The sequence below is a fragment of the Hyla sarda genome, chromosome 1 (assembly GCF_029499605.1).
Source record: "Hyla sarda isolate aHylSar1 chromosome 1, aHylSar1.hap1, whole genome shotgun sequence".
NCBI classification, from domain to species: Eukaryota; Metazoa; Chordata; class Amphibia; order Anura; family Hylidae; genus Hyla; species Hyla sarda.
The window spans coordinates 256,648,618-256,662,883 of record NC_079189.1 but is presented as its reverse complement, the minus strand read 5'-3'; the positions used below and the strand labels follow the sequence as shown (position 1 = coordinate 256,662,883).

Genomic DNA, 14,266 nt, shown 5'->3' with positions numbered 1-14,266 from the left:
CTGGTACTTACCGGGCCTAAGCTGGGTAGCAGTCTGTGATCTGACGAGAGCAGGCGCGTTCAGCTTAGGATGGTCGTTGACAGGTTCACGCCGTTTATACTGTGCATTTAAGCATCAATAAATAATTTTCCGAATCGGAGCGGAAGGCGGCAACAGAGCAAAATGTCAACTGCACCCGGGATTCCCAGCCAGTCTCCCATGCTGGTACTCACCGGGCCCTAAGCTGGGTAGCAGTCTGCGATCTGACGAGAGCAGGCGCGTTCAGCTTAGGATGGCCGTTGACAGCTTCACATTTTGTATACTGTGCATTTAAGCATCAATAAATCCTTTTCGGAATAGAAACGGAAGGCGGCAACAGAGCAAAATGTCAACGGCAGCCGGGATTCCCAGTCAGTCTCCCATGCTGGTACTTACCGGGCCCTAAGCTGGGTAGCAGTCTGCGATCTGACGAGAGCAGGCGCGTTCAGCTTAGGATGGCCGTTGACAGCTTCTCGCCCTTTATACTGTGCATTTAAGCATCAATAAATCCTTTGCGGAGCGGAACGGAAGACGGCAACAGAGCAAAATGTCAACGGCAGCCGGGATTCCCAGCCAGTCTCCCATGCTGGTACTTACCGGGCCTAAGCTGGGTAGCAGTCTGTGATCTGACGAGAGCAGGCGCGTTCAGCTTAGAATGGTCGTTGACAGCTTCACGCCCTTTATACTGTGCATTTAAGCATCAATAAATAATTTTCCGAATCGGAGCGGAAGGCGGCAACAGAGCAAAATGTCAACTGCACCCGGGATTCCCAGCCAGTCTCCCATGCTGGTACTTACCGGGCCCTAAGCTGGGTAGCAGTCTGCGATCTGACGAGAGCAGGCGCGTTCAGCTTAGGATGGCCGTTGACAGCTTCACATTTTGTATACTGTGCATTTAAGCATCAATAAATCCTTTTCGGAATAGAAACGGAAGGCGGCAACAGAGCAAAATGTCAACGGCAGCCGGGATTCCCAGCCAGTCTCCCATGCTGGTACTTACCGGGCCCTAAGCTGGGTAGCAGTCTGCGATCTGACGAGAGCAGGCGCGTTCAGCTTAGGATGGCCGTTGACAGCTTCTCGCCCTTTATACTGTGCATTTAAGCATCAATAAATCCTTTGCGGAATCGGAACGGAAGGCGGCAACAGAGCAAAATGTCAACGACACCTGGGATTTCCAGCCAGTCTCCCATGCTGGTACTTAACGGGCCCTAAGCTGGGTAGCAGTCTGTGATCTGACGAGAGCAGGCGCGTTCAGCTTAGGATGGCCGTTGACAGCTTCACACTTTGTATACTGTGGATTTAAGCATCAATAAATAATTTTCGGAATCGGAGCAGAAACAGAGCAAAATGTCAACTGCACCCGGGATTCCCAGCCAGTCTCCCATGCTGGTACTTACCAGGCCCGAAGCTGGGAAGCAGTCTGCGATCTGACGAGAACAGGCGCATTTAGCTTAGGATGGCCGTAGACATCTTCACACCCTGTATACTGTGCATTTAAGCATCAATAAATCCTTTTCAGAATCGGAATGGAAGGCGGCAACAGATTAAAATGTCAACTGCACCTGGGATTCCCAGCCAGTCTCCCATGCTGGTACTTACCAGGCCCTAAGCTGGGTAGCAGTCTGCGATCTGATGAGAGCAGGCGCGTTCAGCTTAGGATGGCCGTTGACAGCTTCACATTTTGTACACTGTGCATTTAAGCATCAATAAATCCTTTTCGGAATCGAAACGGAAGGCGGCTACAGAGCAAAATGTCAACGGCAGCCCGGATTCCCAGCCAGTCTCCCATGCTGGTACTTACCGGGCCCTAAGCTGGGTAGCAGTCTGCGATCTGACGAGAGCAGGCGCGTTCAGCTTAGGATGGCCGTTGACAGCTTCTCGCCCTTTATACTGTGCATTTAAGCATCAATAAATCCTTTCGGAATCGGAACGGAAGGCGGCAACAGAGCAAAATGTCAACGGCAGCCGGGATTCCCAGCCAGTGTCCCATGCCGGTACTTACCGGGCCCTAAGATCTGTACCAGTCTGCGATCTGACGAGAAAAGGCGCATTCAGCTTAGGATGGCCGTAGACATCTTCACACCCTGTATACTGTGGATTTAAGCATCAATAAATCCTTTTCGGAATCGGAGCGTAAGGCGGCAACAGAGCAAAATGTCAATGACACCTGGGATTCCCAGCCAGTCTCCCTTGCTGGTACTTAACGGGCCCTAAGCTGGGTAGCAGTCTGCGATCTGACGAGAGCAGGCGCGTTCAGCTTAGGATGGCCGTTGACAGCTTCACACTTTGTATACTGTGGATTTAAGCATCAATAAATAATTTTCGGAATCGGAGCAGAAACAGAGCAAAATGTCAACTGCACCCGGGATTCCCAGCCAGTCTCCCATGCTGGTACTTACCAGGCCCGAAGCTGGGAAGCAGTCTGCGATCTGACGAGAACAGGCGCATTCAGCTTAGGATGGCCGTAGACATCTTCACACCCTGTATACTGTGCATTTAAGCATCAATAAATCCTTTTCAGAATCGGAACGGAAGGCGGCAACAGAGCAAAATGTCAACGGCAGCCGGGATTCCCAGCCAGTGTCCCATGCCGGTACTTACCGGGCCCTAAGATTTGTACCAGTCTGCGATCTGACGAGAGCTGGCGCGTTAAGCTTAGGATGGCCGTCGACAGCTTCACACCTTGTATTCTGTGGATTTAAGCATCAATAAATTATTTTCGGAATCGGAGCGGCAGGCAGCAATAGAGCAAAATGTCAACGGCACCTGGGATTCCCAGCCAGTCTCCCCTGCCAGTACTTACCGGGCCCTAAGCTGGGTAGCAGTCTGCGATCTGACGAGAGCAGGCGCGTTCAGCTTACGATGGCCATTGACAGCTTTATGCTTTTTATACTGTGCATTTAAGCATCAATAAATCCTTTTCGGAATCGGAGAGGAAGGCGGCAACAGAGCAAAATGTCAATAGCACCTTGGATTGCCAGCCAGTCTCCCATGCCAGTACTTGCCAGGCAGCAGTCTGCGATCTGACAAGAACAGGCACATTCAGCTTAGGATAGCCGTAGACGGCTTCACACCCTGTATACTGTGGATTTAAGCATCAATAAATCATTTTCGGAATCGAAGCGAAAGGCGGCTACAGAGCAAAAAGTGAACACCACCTGGGATTCCCAGCCAGTCTTCCATGCTGGTACTTAACGGGCCCTAAGCTGGGTAGCAGTCTGCGATCTGACGAGAGGAGGCGCGTTCAGCTTAGGATGGCCGTTGACAGCTTCACACTTTGTATACTGTGGATTTAAGCATCAATAAATAATTTTCGGAATCGGAGCAGAAACAGAGCAAAATGTCAACTGCACCCGGGATTCCCAGCCAGTCTCCCATGCTGGTACTTACCAGACCCGAAGCTGGGAAGCAGTCTGCGATCTGACGAGAACAGGCGCATTCAGCTTAGGATGGCCGTAGACATCTTCACACCCTGTATACTGTGGATTTAAGCATCAATAAATCCTTTTCGGAATCGGAGCGTAAGGCGGCAACAGAGCAAAATGTCAACGGCAGCCGGGATTCCCAGCCAGTGTCCCATGCCGGTACTTACCGGGCCCTAAGATCTGTACCAGTCTGCGATCTGACGAGAGCAGGCGCGTTAAGCTTAGGATGGCCGTCGACAGCTTCACACCTTGTATACTGTGGATTTAAGCATCAATAAATTATTTTCGGAATCGAAGCGGAGGGCAGCAATAGAGCAAAATGTCAACGGCACCTGGGATTCCCAGCCAGTCTCCCCTGCCAGTACTTACCGGGCCCTAAGTTGGGTAGCAGTCTGCGATCTGACGAGACCAGGCGCGTTCAGCTTAGGATGGCCGTTGACAGCATCTCGCCCTTTATACTGTGCATTTAAGCATCAATAAATCCTTTTCGGAATCGGAACGGAAGGCGGCAACAGAGCAAAATGTCAACGGCAGCCGGGATTCCCAGCCAGTGTCTCATGCCGGTACTTAACGGGCCCTAAAATCTGTACCAGTCTGCGATCTGACGAGAGCAGGCGAGTTAAGCTTAGGATGGCCGTCGACAGCTTCACACCTTGTATACTGTGGATTTAAGCATCAATAAATTCTTTTCGGAATCGGAGCGGAAGGCAGCAATAGAGCAAAATTTCAACAGCACCCAGGATTCCCAGCCAGTCTCCCATGCCAGTACTTACCGGGCCCTAAGCTGGGTAGCAGTCTGCGATCTGACGAGAGCAGGCGCGTTCAGCTTAGGATGGCCGTTGACATCTTCACGCCTTGTATATTGTGCATTTAAGCATCAATAAATCCTTTTCGGAATCGGAGAGGAAGGCGGCAACAGAGCAAAATGTCAATAGCACCTTGAATTGCCAGCCAGTCTCCCATGCCCGTACTTGCCGGGCAGCAGTCTGCGACCTGACAAGAACAGGCACATTCAGCTTAGGATAGCCGTAGACGGCTTCACACCCTGTATACTGTGGATTTAAGCACCAATAAATCCTTTTCGGAATCGCAGCGGAAGACGGCTACAGAGCAAAATGTCAACAACACCTGGGATTCCCAGCCAGTCTCCCATGCTGGTACTTACCGGGACTAAGCTGGGTAGCAGTCTGCGATCTGACGAGAGCAGGCGCGTTCAGCTTAGGATGGCTGTTGACAGCTTCATGCCCTTTATACTGTGCATTTAAGCATCAATAAATAATTTTCCGAATCGGAGCGGAAGGCGGCAACAGAGCAAAATGTCAACTGCACCCGGGATTCCCAGCCAGTGTCCCATGCCGGTACCTACCGGGCCCTGAGATCTGTACCAGTCTGCGATCTGACGAGAGCAGGCGCGTTAAGCTTAGGATGGCCGTTGACAGCTTCACACTTTGTATACTGTGGATTTAAGCATCAATAAATAATTTTCGGAATCGGAGCAGAAACAGAGCAAAATGTCAACTGCACCCGGGTTTCCCAGCCAGTCTCCCATGCTGGTACTTACCAGGCCCGAAGCTGGGAAGCAGTCTGCGATCTGACGAGAACAGGCGCATTCAGCTTAGGATGGCCGTAGACATCTTCACACCCTGTATACTGTGGATTTAAGCATCAATAAATCCTTTTCGGAATCGGAGCGTAAGGCGGCAACAGAGCAAAATGTCAACGGCAGCCGGGATTCCCAGCCAGTGTCCCATGCCGGTACTTACCGGGACCTAAGATCTGTACCAGTCTGCGATCTGACGAGAGCAGGCGCGTTAAGCTTAGGATGGCCGTCGACAGCTTCACACCTTGTATACTGTGGATTTAAGCATCAATAAATTATTTTCGGAATCGGAGCGGAGGGCAGCAATAGAGCAAAATGTCAACGGCACCTGGGATTCCCAGCCAGTCTCCCATGCCAGTACTTACCGCGCCCTAAGCTGGGTAGCAGTCTGCGATCTGACGAGAGCAGGCGCGTTCAGCTTAGGATGGCCATTGACAGCTTCATGCTTTTTATACTGTGCATTTAAGCATCAATAAATCCTTTTCGGAATCGGAGAGGAAGGCGGCAACAGAGCAAAATGTCAATAGTTCCTTGGATTGCCAGCCAGTCTCCCATGCCCGTACTTGCCGGGCAGCAGTCTGCGATCTGACAAGAACAGGCACATTCAGCTTAGGATAGCCGTAGACGGCTTCACACCCTGTATACTGTGGATTTAAGCATCAATAAATCCTTTTCGGAATCGAAGCAGAAGGCGGCTACAGAGCAAATTGTCAACAACACCTGGGATTCCCAGCCAGTCTCCCATGCTGATACTTACCGGGCCCTAAGCTGGGTAGCAGTCTGCGATCTGACGAGAGCAGGCGCGTTCAGCTTAGGATGGCCGTTGACAGCTTCCCACTTTGTATACTGTGGATTTAAGCATCAATAAATAATTTTCGGAATCGGAGCAGAAACATAGCAAAATGTCAACGGCAGCCGGGATTCCAGCCAGTCTCCCATGCTGGTACTTACCAGGCCCGAAGCTGGGTAGCAGTCTGCGATCTGACGAGAACAGGCGCATTCAGCTTAGGAAGGCCGTAGCCATTTTCACACCCTGTATACTGTGGATTTAAGCATCAATAAATCCTTTTCGGAATCGGAGCGGAAGGCGGCAACAGAGCAAAATATCAACTGCACCCGGGATTCCCAGCCAGTCTCCCATGCTGGTACTTACCGGGCCCTAAGCTGGGTAGCAGTCTGCGATCTGACGAGAGCAGGCGCGTTCAGCTTAGGATGGCCGTTGACAGCTTCTCGCCCTTTATACTGTGCATTTAAGCATCAATAAATCCTTTTCGGAATCGGAACGGAAGGCGGCAACAGAGCAAAATGTCAACGGCAGCCGGGATTCCCAGCCAGTGTCCCATGCCGGTACTTACCGGGCCCTAAGATCTGTACCAGTCTGCGATCTGACGAGAACAGGCGCATTTAGCTTAGGATGGCCGTAGACATCTTCACACCCTGTATACTGTGCATTTAAGCATCAATAAATCCTTTTCAGAATCGGAACGGAAGGCGGCAACAGATTAAAATGTCAACTGCACCCGGGATTCCCAGCCAGTCTCCCATGCTGGTACTTACCAGGCCCTAAGCTGGGTAGCAGTCTGCGATCTGATGAGAGCAGGCGCGTTCAGCTTAGAATGGCCGTTGACAGCTTCACATTTTGTATACTGTGCATTTAAGCATCAATAAATCCTTTTCGGAATCGAAACGGAAGGCGGCAACAGAGCAAAATGTCAACGGCAGCCGGGATTCCCAGCCAGTCTCCCATGCTGGTACTTACCGGGCCCTAAGCTGGATAGCAGTCTGCGATCTGACGAGAGCAGGCGCGTTCAGCTTAGGATGGCCGTTGACAGCTTCTCGCCCTTTATACTGTGCATTTAAGCATCAATAAATCCTTTTCGTAATCGGAACGGAAGGCGGCAACAGAGCAAAATGTCAACGGCAGCCGGGATTCCCAGCCAGTGTCCCATGCCGCTACTTACCGGGCCCTAAGATCTGTACCAGTCTGCGATCTGACGAGAACAGGCGCATTCAGCTTAGGATGGCCGTAGACATCTTCACACCCTGTATACTGTGGATTTAAGCATCAATAAATCCTTTTCGGAATCGGAGCGGAAAGCAGCAATAGAGCAAAATGTCAACGGCACCCGGGATTCCCAGCCAGTCTCCCATGCTGGTACTTAGCGGGCCCTAAGCTGGGTAGCAGTCTGCGATCTGACAAGAGCAGGCGCGTTCAGCTTAGGATGGCCATTGACAGCTTCATGCTTTTTATACTGTGCATTTAAGCATCAATAAATCCTTTTCGGAATCGGAGAGGAAGGCGGCAACAGAGCAAAATGTCAATAGCACCTTGGATTGCCAGCCAGTCTCCCATGCCCGTACTTGCCGGGCAGCAGTCTGCGATCTGACAAGAACAGGCACATTCAGCTTAGGATAGCCGTAGACGGCTTCACACCCTGTATACTGTGGATTTAAGCATCAATAAATCCTTTTCGGAATCGGAGCGGAAGGCGGCTACAGAGCAAAATGTCAACAACACCTGGGATTCCCAGCCAGTCTCCCATGCTAGTACTTACCGGGCCCTAAGCTGGGTAGCAGTCTGCGATCTGACGAGAGCAGGCGCGTTCAGCTTAGGATGGCCGTTGACAGCTTCACGCCCTTTATACTGTGCATTTAAGCATCAATCAATCCTTTTCCGAATCGGAGCGGAAGGCAGCAACAAATTAAAATGTCAACTGCACCCGGGATTCCCAGCCAGTCTCCCATGCTGGTACTTACCAGGCCCTAAGCTGGGTAGCAGTCTGCAATCTGACGAGAGCAGGCGCGTTCAGCTTCGGATGGCCGTTGACAGCTTCACCCTTTGTATACTGTGCATTTAAGCATCAATAAATCCTTTTCGGAATCGGAACTGAAGGCGGCATAAGAGCAAAATGTCAACGGCAACCGGGATTCCCAGCCAGTCTCCCATGCCAGTACTTACCGGGCCCTAAGCTGGGTAGCAGTCTGCGATGTGACGAGAGCAGGCGCGTTCAGCTTAGGATGGCCATTGACAGCTTCATGGTTTTTATACTGCGCATTTAAGCATCAATAAATCCTTTTTCGGAATCGGAGCGGAAGGCGGCAGCAGAGCAAAATGTCAACTGCACCCGGGATTCCCAGCCAGTCTCCCATGCCGGTACTTACTGAGCCCTAAGCTGGGTAGCAGTCTGCAATCTGACGAGAGCAGGCACGTTCAGCTTAGGATGGCCGTTGACAGCTTCTCGCCCTTTATACTGTGCATTTAGGCATCAATAAATCCTTTTCGGAATCGGAACGGAAGGCGGCAACAGAGCAAAATGTCAACGGCAGCCGAGATTCCCAGCCAGTGTCCCATGCCAGTACTTACCAGGCCCTAAGCTGGGTAGCAGTCTGCGATCTGACGAGAGCAGGCACGTTCAGCTTAGCATGGCCATTGACAGCTTCATGATTTTTATACTGTGCATTTAAGCATCAATAAATCCTTTTCGGAATCGGAACGGAAGGCGGCAACAGAGCAAAATGTCAACTGCACCCGGGATTCCCAGCCAGTCTCCCATGCCGGTACTTAATGGGCCCTAGGCAGGGTAGCAGTCTGCGATCTGACGAGAGCAGGCGCGTTCAGCTTAGGATGGCCATTGACAGCTTCGTGCTTTTTATACTGTGCATTTAAGCATCAATAAATCCTTTTCGGAATCGAAACGGAAGGCGGCAACAGAGCATAATGTCAACTGCACCCGGGATTCCCAGGTGCATTTAAGCATCAATAAATATTTTTATTAATCGGAGAGGAAGGCGGCAACAAAGCAAAATGTCAACGGCACCTTGGATTGCCAGCCAGTCTCCCATGCCGGTAACTGCCGGGCAGCGGTCTGCAATCTGAGGAGAGCAGGCACGTTCAGGCTTAGGATGGCCGTTGACAGCTTCACACCCTGTGTATTGTGGATTTAAGCATCAATAAATCCTTTTCCGAATCGGAGCGGAAGGCGGCAACAGATTAAAATGTCAACTGCACCCGGGATTCCCAGCCAGTTTCCCATGCTGGTACTTACCAGGCCCTAAGCTGGGTAGAAGTCTGCGATCTGACGAGAGCAGGCGCGTTCAGCTTAGGATGGCCGTTGACAGCTTCACACTTTGTATACTGTGGATTTAAGTATCAATAAATAATTTTCGGACTCGTAGCAGAAACAGAGCAAAATGTCAACTCCACCCGGGATTCCCAGCCAGTCTCCCATGCTGGTACTTACCAGGCCCGAAGCTAGGTAGCAGTCTGCGATCTGACGAGAACAGGCGCATTCAGCTTAGGATGGCCGTAGACATCTTCACACCCTGTATACTGTGGATTTAAGCATCAATAAATCCTTTTCGGAATCGGAGCGTAAGGCGGCAACAGAGCAAAATGTCAACGACACCTGGGATTCCCAGCCAGTCTCCCATGCTGGTACTTTCCGAGCCCTAAGCTGGGTAGCAGTCTGCGATCTGACGAGAGCAGGCACGTTCAGCTTAGGATGGCCGTAGACATCTTCACACCCTGTATACTGTGGATTTAAGCATCAATAAATCCTTTTCGGAATCGGAGCGGAAAGCAGCAATAGAGCAAAATGTCAACGGCACCCGGGATTCCCAGCCAGTCTCCCATGCTGGTACTTACCGGGCCCTAAGCTGGGTAGCAGTCTGCGATCTGACAAGAGCAGGCGCGTTCAGCTTAGGATGGCCATTGACAGCTTCATGCTTTTTATACTGTGCATTTAAGCATCAATAAATCCTTTTCGGAATCGGAGAGGAAGGCGGCAACAGAGCAAAATGTCAATAGCACCTTGGATTGCCAGCCAGTCTCCCATGCCCGTACTTGCCGGGCAGCAGTCTGCGATCTGACAAGAACAGGCACATTCAGCTTAGGATAGCCGTAGACGGCTTCACACCCTGTATACTGTGGATTTAAGCATCAATAAATCCTTTTCGGAATCGGAGCGGAAGGCGGCTACAGAGCAAAATGTCAACAACACCTGGGATTCCCAGCCAGTCTCCCATGCTAGTACTTACCGGGCCCTAAGCTGGGTAGCAGTCTGCGATCTGACGAGAGCAGGCGCGTTCAGCTTAGGATGGCCGTTGACAGCTTCACGCCCTTTATACTGTGCATTTAAGCATCAATAAATCCTTTTCCGAATCGGAGCGGAAGGCAGCAACAAATTAAAATGTCAACTGCACCCGGGATTCCCAGCCAGTCTCCCATGCTGGTACTTACCAGGCCCTAAGCTGGGTAGCAGTCTGCAATCTGACGAGAGCAGGCGCGTTCAGCTTCGGATGGCCGTTGACAGCTTCACCCTTTGTATACTGTGCATTTAAGCATCAATAAATCCTTTTCGGAATCGGAACTGAAGGCGGCATAAGAGCAAAATGTCAACGGCAACCGGGATTCCCAGCCAGTCTCCCATGCCAGTACTTACCGGGCCCTAAGCTGGGTAGCAGTCTGCGATGTGACGAGAGCAGGCGCGTTCAGCTTAGGATGGCCATTGACAGCTTCATGGTTTTTATACTGCGCATTTAAGCATCAATAAATCCTTTTTCGGAATCGGAGCGGAAGGCGGCAGCAGAGCAAAATGTCAACTGCACCCGGGATTCCCAGCCAGTCTCCCATGCCGGTACTTACTGAGCCCTAAGCTGGGTAGCAGTCTGCAATCTGACGAGAGCAGGCACGTTCAGCTTAGGATGGCCGTTGACAGCTTCTCGCCCTTTATACTGTGCATTTAGGCATCAATAAATCCTTTTCGGAATCGGAACGGAAGGCGGCAACAGAGCAAAATGTCAACGGCAGCCGAGATTCCCAGCCAGTGTCCCATGCCAGTACTTACCAGGCCCTAAGCTGGGTAGCAGTCTGCGATCTGACGAGAGCAGGCACGTTCAGCTTAGCATGGCCATTGACAGCTTCATGATTTTTATACTGTGCATTTAAGCATCAATAAATCCTTTTCGGAATCGGAACGGAAGGCGGCAACAGAGCAAAATGTCAACTGCACCCGGGATTCCCAGCCAGTCTCCCATGCCGGTACTTAATGGGCCCTAGGCAGGGTAGCAGTCTGCGATCTGACGAGAGCAGGCGCGTTCAGCTTAGGATGGCCATTGACAGCTTCGTGCTTTTTATACTGTGCATTTAAGCATCAATAAATCCTTTTCGGAATCGAAACGGAAGGCGGCAACAGAGCATAATGTCAACTGCACCCGGGATTCCCAGGTGCATTTAAGCATCAATAAATATTTTTATTAATCGGAGAGGAAGGCGGCAACAAAGCAAAATGTCAACGGCACCTTGGATTGCCAGCCAGTCTCCCATGCCGGTAACTGCCGGGCAGCGGTCTGCAATCTGAGGAGAGCAGGCACGTTCAGGCTTAGGATGGCCGTTGACAGCTTCACACCCTGTGTATTGTGGATTTAAGCATCAATAAATCCTTTTCCGAATCGGAGCGGAAGGCGGCAACAGATTAAAATGTCAACTGCACCCGGGATTCCCAGCCAGTCTCCCATGCTGGTACTTACCAGGCCCTAAGCTGGGTAGAAGTCTGCGATCTGACGAGAGCAGGCGCGTTCAGCTTAGGATGGCCGTTGACAGCTTCACACTTTGTATACTGTGGATTTAAGTATCAATAAATAATTTTCGGACTCGTAGCAGAAACAGAGCAAAATGTCAACTCCACCCGGGATTCCCAGCCAGTCTCCCATGCTGGTACTTACCAGGCCCGAAGCTAGGTAGCAGTCTGCGATCTGACGAGAACAGGCGCATTCAGCTTAGGATGGCCGTAGACATCTTCACACCCTGTATACTGTGGATTTAAGCATCAATAAATCCTTTTCGGAATCGGAGCGTAAGGCGGCAACAGAGCAAAATGTCAACGACACCTGGGATTCCCAGCCAGTCTCCCATGCTGGTACTTTCCGAGCCCTAAGCTGGGTAGCAGTCTGCGATCTGACGAGAGCAGGCACGTTCAGCTTAGGATGGCCGTTGACAGCTTCTTGCCCTTTATACTGTGCATTTAAGCATCAATAAATCCTTTTCGGAATTGGAAACGGAAGGCGGCAACAGAGCAAAATGTCAACGGCAGCCGGGATTCCCAGCCAGTTTCCCATGCCGGTACTTACCGGGCCCTAAGATCTGTACCAGTCTGCGATCTGACAAGAGCAGGCGCGTTAAGCTTAGGATGGCCGTCGACAGCTTCACACCTTGTATACTGTGGATTTAAGCATCAATAAATTCTTTTCGGAATCGGAGCGGAAAGCAGCAATAGAGCAAAATGTCAACGGCACCCGGGATTCCCAGCCAGTCTCCCATGCTGGTACTTACCGGGCCCTAAGCTGGGTAGCAGTCTGCGATCTGATGAGAGCAGGCGCGTTCAGCTTAGGATGGCCATTGACAGCTTCATGCTTTTTATACTGTGCATTTAAGCATCAATAAATCCTTTTCGGAATCGGAACTGAAGGCGGCATAAGAGCAAAATGTCAACGGCAACCGGGATTCCCAGCCAGTCACCCATGCCAGTACTTACCGGGCCCTAAGCTGGGTAGCAGTCTGCGATGTGACGAGAGCAGGCGCGTCCAGCTTAGGATGGCCATTGACAGCTTCATGATTTTTATACTGCGCATTTAAGCATCAATAAATCTTTTTTCGGAATCGGAGCGGAAGGCGGCAACAGAGCAAAATGTCAACTGCACCCGGGATTCCCAGCCAGTCTCCCATGCCGGTACTTACTGAGCCCTAAGCTGGGTAGCAGTCTGCAATCTGACGAGAGCAGGCGCGTTCAGCTTAGGATGGCCGTTGACAGCTTCTCGCCCTTTATACTGTGCATTTAGGCATCAATAAATCCTTTTCGGAATCGGAGCGGAAGGCGGCTACAGAGCAAAATGTCAACAACACCTGGGATTCCCAGCCAGTCTCCCATGCTGGTACTTACCGGGCCCTAAGCTGGGTAGCAGTCTGCGATCTGACGAGAGCAGGCGCGTTCAGCTTAGGATGGCCGTTGACAGCTTCACGCCCTTTATACTGTGCATTTAAGCATCAATAAATCCTTTTCCGAATTGGAGCGGAAGGCAGCAACAGATTAAAATGTCAACTGCACCCGGGATTCCCAGCCAGTCTCCCATGCTGGTACTTACCGGGCCTAGGCTGGGTAGCGGTCTGACGAGAGCAGGCGTGTTCAGCTTAGGATGGCCGTTGACAGCTTTGCGCCCTTTATACTGTGCATTTAAGCATCAATAAATAATTTTCCGAATCGGAGCGGAAGGCGGCAACAGAGCAAAATATCAACTGCACCCGGGATTCCCAGCCAGTCTCCCATGCTGGTACTTACCGGGCCCTAAGCTGGGTAGCAGTCTGCGATCTGACGAGAGCAGGCGCGTTCAGCTTAGGATGGCCGTTGACAGCTTCTCGCCCTTTATACTGTGCATTTAAGCATCAATAAATCCTTTTCGGAATCGGAACGGAAGGCGGCAACAGAGCAAAATGTCAACGGCAGCCGGGATTCCCAGCCAGTGTCCCATGCCGGTACTTACCGGGCCCTAAGATCTGTACCAGTCTGCGATCTGACGAGAACAGGCGCATTTAGCTTAGGATGGCCGTAGACATCTTCACACCCTGTATACTGTGCATTTAAGCATCAATAAATCCTTTTCAGAATCGGAACGGAAGGCGGCAACAGATTAAAATGTCAACTGCACCCGGGATTCCCAGCCAGTCTCCCATGCTGGTACTTACCAGGCCCTAAGCTGGGTAGCAGTCTGCGATCTGATGAGAGCAGGCGCGTTCAGCTTAGAATGGCCGTTGACAGCTTCACATTTTGTATACTGTGCATTTAAGCATCAATAAATCCTTTTCGGAATCGAAACGGAAGGCGGCAACAGAGCAAAATGTCAACGGCAGCCGGGATTCCCAGCCAGTCTCCCATGCTGGTACTTACCGGGCCCTAAGCTGGATAGCAGTCTGCGATCTGACGAGAGCAGGCGCGTTCAGCTTAGGATGGCCGTTGACAGCTTCTCGCCCTTTATACTGTGCATTTAAGCATCAATAAATCCTTTTCGTAATCGGAACGGAAGGCGGCAACAGAGCAAAATGTCAACGGCAGCCGGGATTCCCAGCCAGTGTCCCATGCCGGTACTTACCGGGCCCTAAGATCTGTACCAGTCTGCGATCTGACGAGAACAGGCGCATTCAGCTTAGGATGGCCGTAGACATCTTCACACC

At 51.2% G+C, this 14,266-nt stretch overlaps 14 pseudogenes; all 14 read right to left on the bottom strand.

Moving 5' to 3' along the window:
* Nucleotides 1–365: 365 nt before the first annotated feature.
* LOC130329954 (5S ribosomal RNA) lies at nt 366–485 on the bottom strand (annotated as a pseudogene).
* A 282-nt stretch (nt 486–767) lies between these two features.
* On the bottom strand, nt 768–887 carry LOC130352591 (5S ribosomal RNA; annotated as a pseudogene).
* Nucleotides 888–969: 82 nt separating this feature from the next.
* Nucleotides 970–1,089, bottom strand: LOC130333453 (5S ribosomal RNA; annotated as a pseudogene).
* A 479-nt stretch (nt 1,090–1,568) lies between these two features.
* Nucleotides 1,569–1,688, bottom strand: LOC130321831 (5S ribosomal RNA; annotated as a pseudogene).
* An 82-nt stretch (nt 1,689–1,770) lies between these two features.
* On the bottom strand, nt 1,771–1,890 carry LOC130335640 (5S ribosomal RNA; annotated as a pseudogene).
* A 3,861-nt stretch (nt 1,891–5,751) lies between these two features.
* Nucleotides 5,752–5,871, bottom strand: LOC130352857 (5S ribosomal RNA; annotated as a pseudogene).
* Nucleotides 5,872–6,551: 680 nt separating this feature from the next.
* On the bottom strand, nt 6,552–6,671 carry LOC130323378 (5S ribosomal RNA; annotated as a pseudogene).
* An 82-nt stretch (nt 6,672–6,753) lies between these two features.
* Nucleotides 6,754–6,873, bottom strand: LOC130332812 (5S ribosomal RNA; annotated as a pseudogene).
* Nucleotides 6,874–7,549: 676 nt separating this feature from the next.
* On the bottom strand, nt 7,550–7,669 carry LOC130314985 (5S ribosomal RNA; annotated as a pseudogene).
* Nucleotides 7,670–10,031: 2,362 nt separating this feature from the next.
* On the bottom strand, nt 10,032–10,151 carry LOC130314981 (5S ribosomal RNA; annotated as a pseudogene).
* Nucleotides 10,152–12,324: 2,173 nt separating this feature from the next.
* On the bottom strand, nt 12,325–12,444 carry LOC130351150 (5S ribosomal RNA; annotated as a pseudogene).
* A 487-nt stretch (nt 12,445–12,931) lies between these two features.
* LOC130319534 (5S ribosomal RNA) lies at nt 12,932–13,051 on the bottom strand (annotated as a pseudogene).
* A 680-nt stretch (nt 13,052–13,731) lies between these two features.
* LOC130323367 (5S ribosomal RNA) lies at nt 13,732–13,851 on the bottom strand (annotated as a pseudogene).
* Nucleotides 13,852–13,933: 82 nt separating this feature from the next.
* Nucleotides 13,934–14,053, bottom strand: LOC130332801 (5S ribosomal RNA; annotated as a pseudogene).
* Nucleotides 14,054–14,266: the final 213 nt, after the last annotated feature.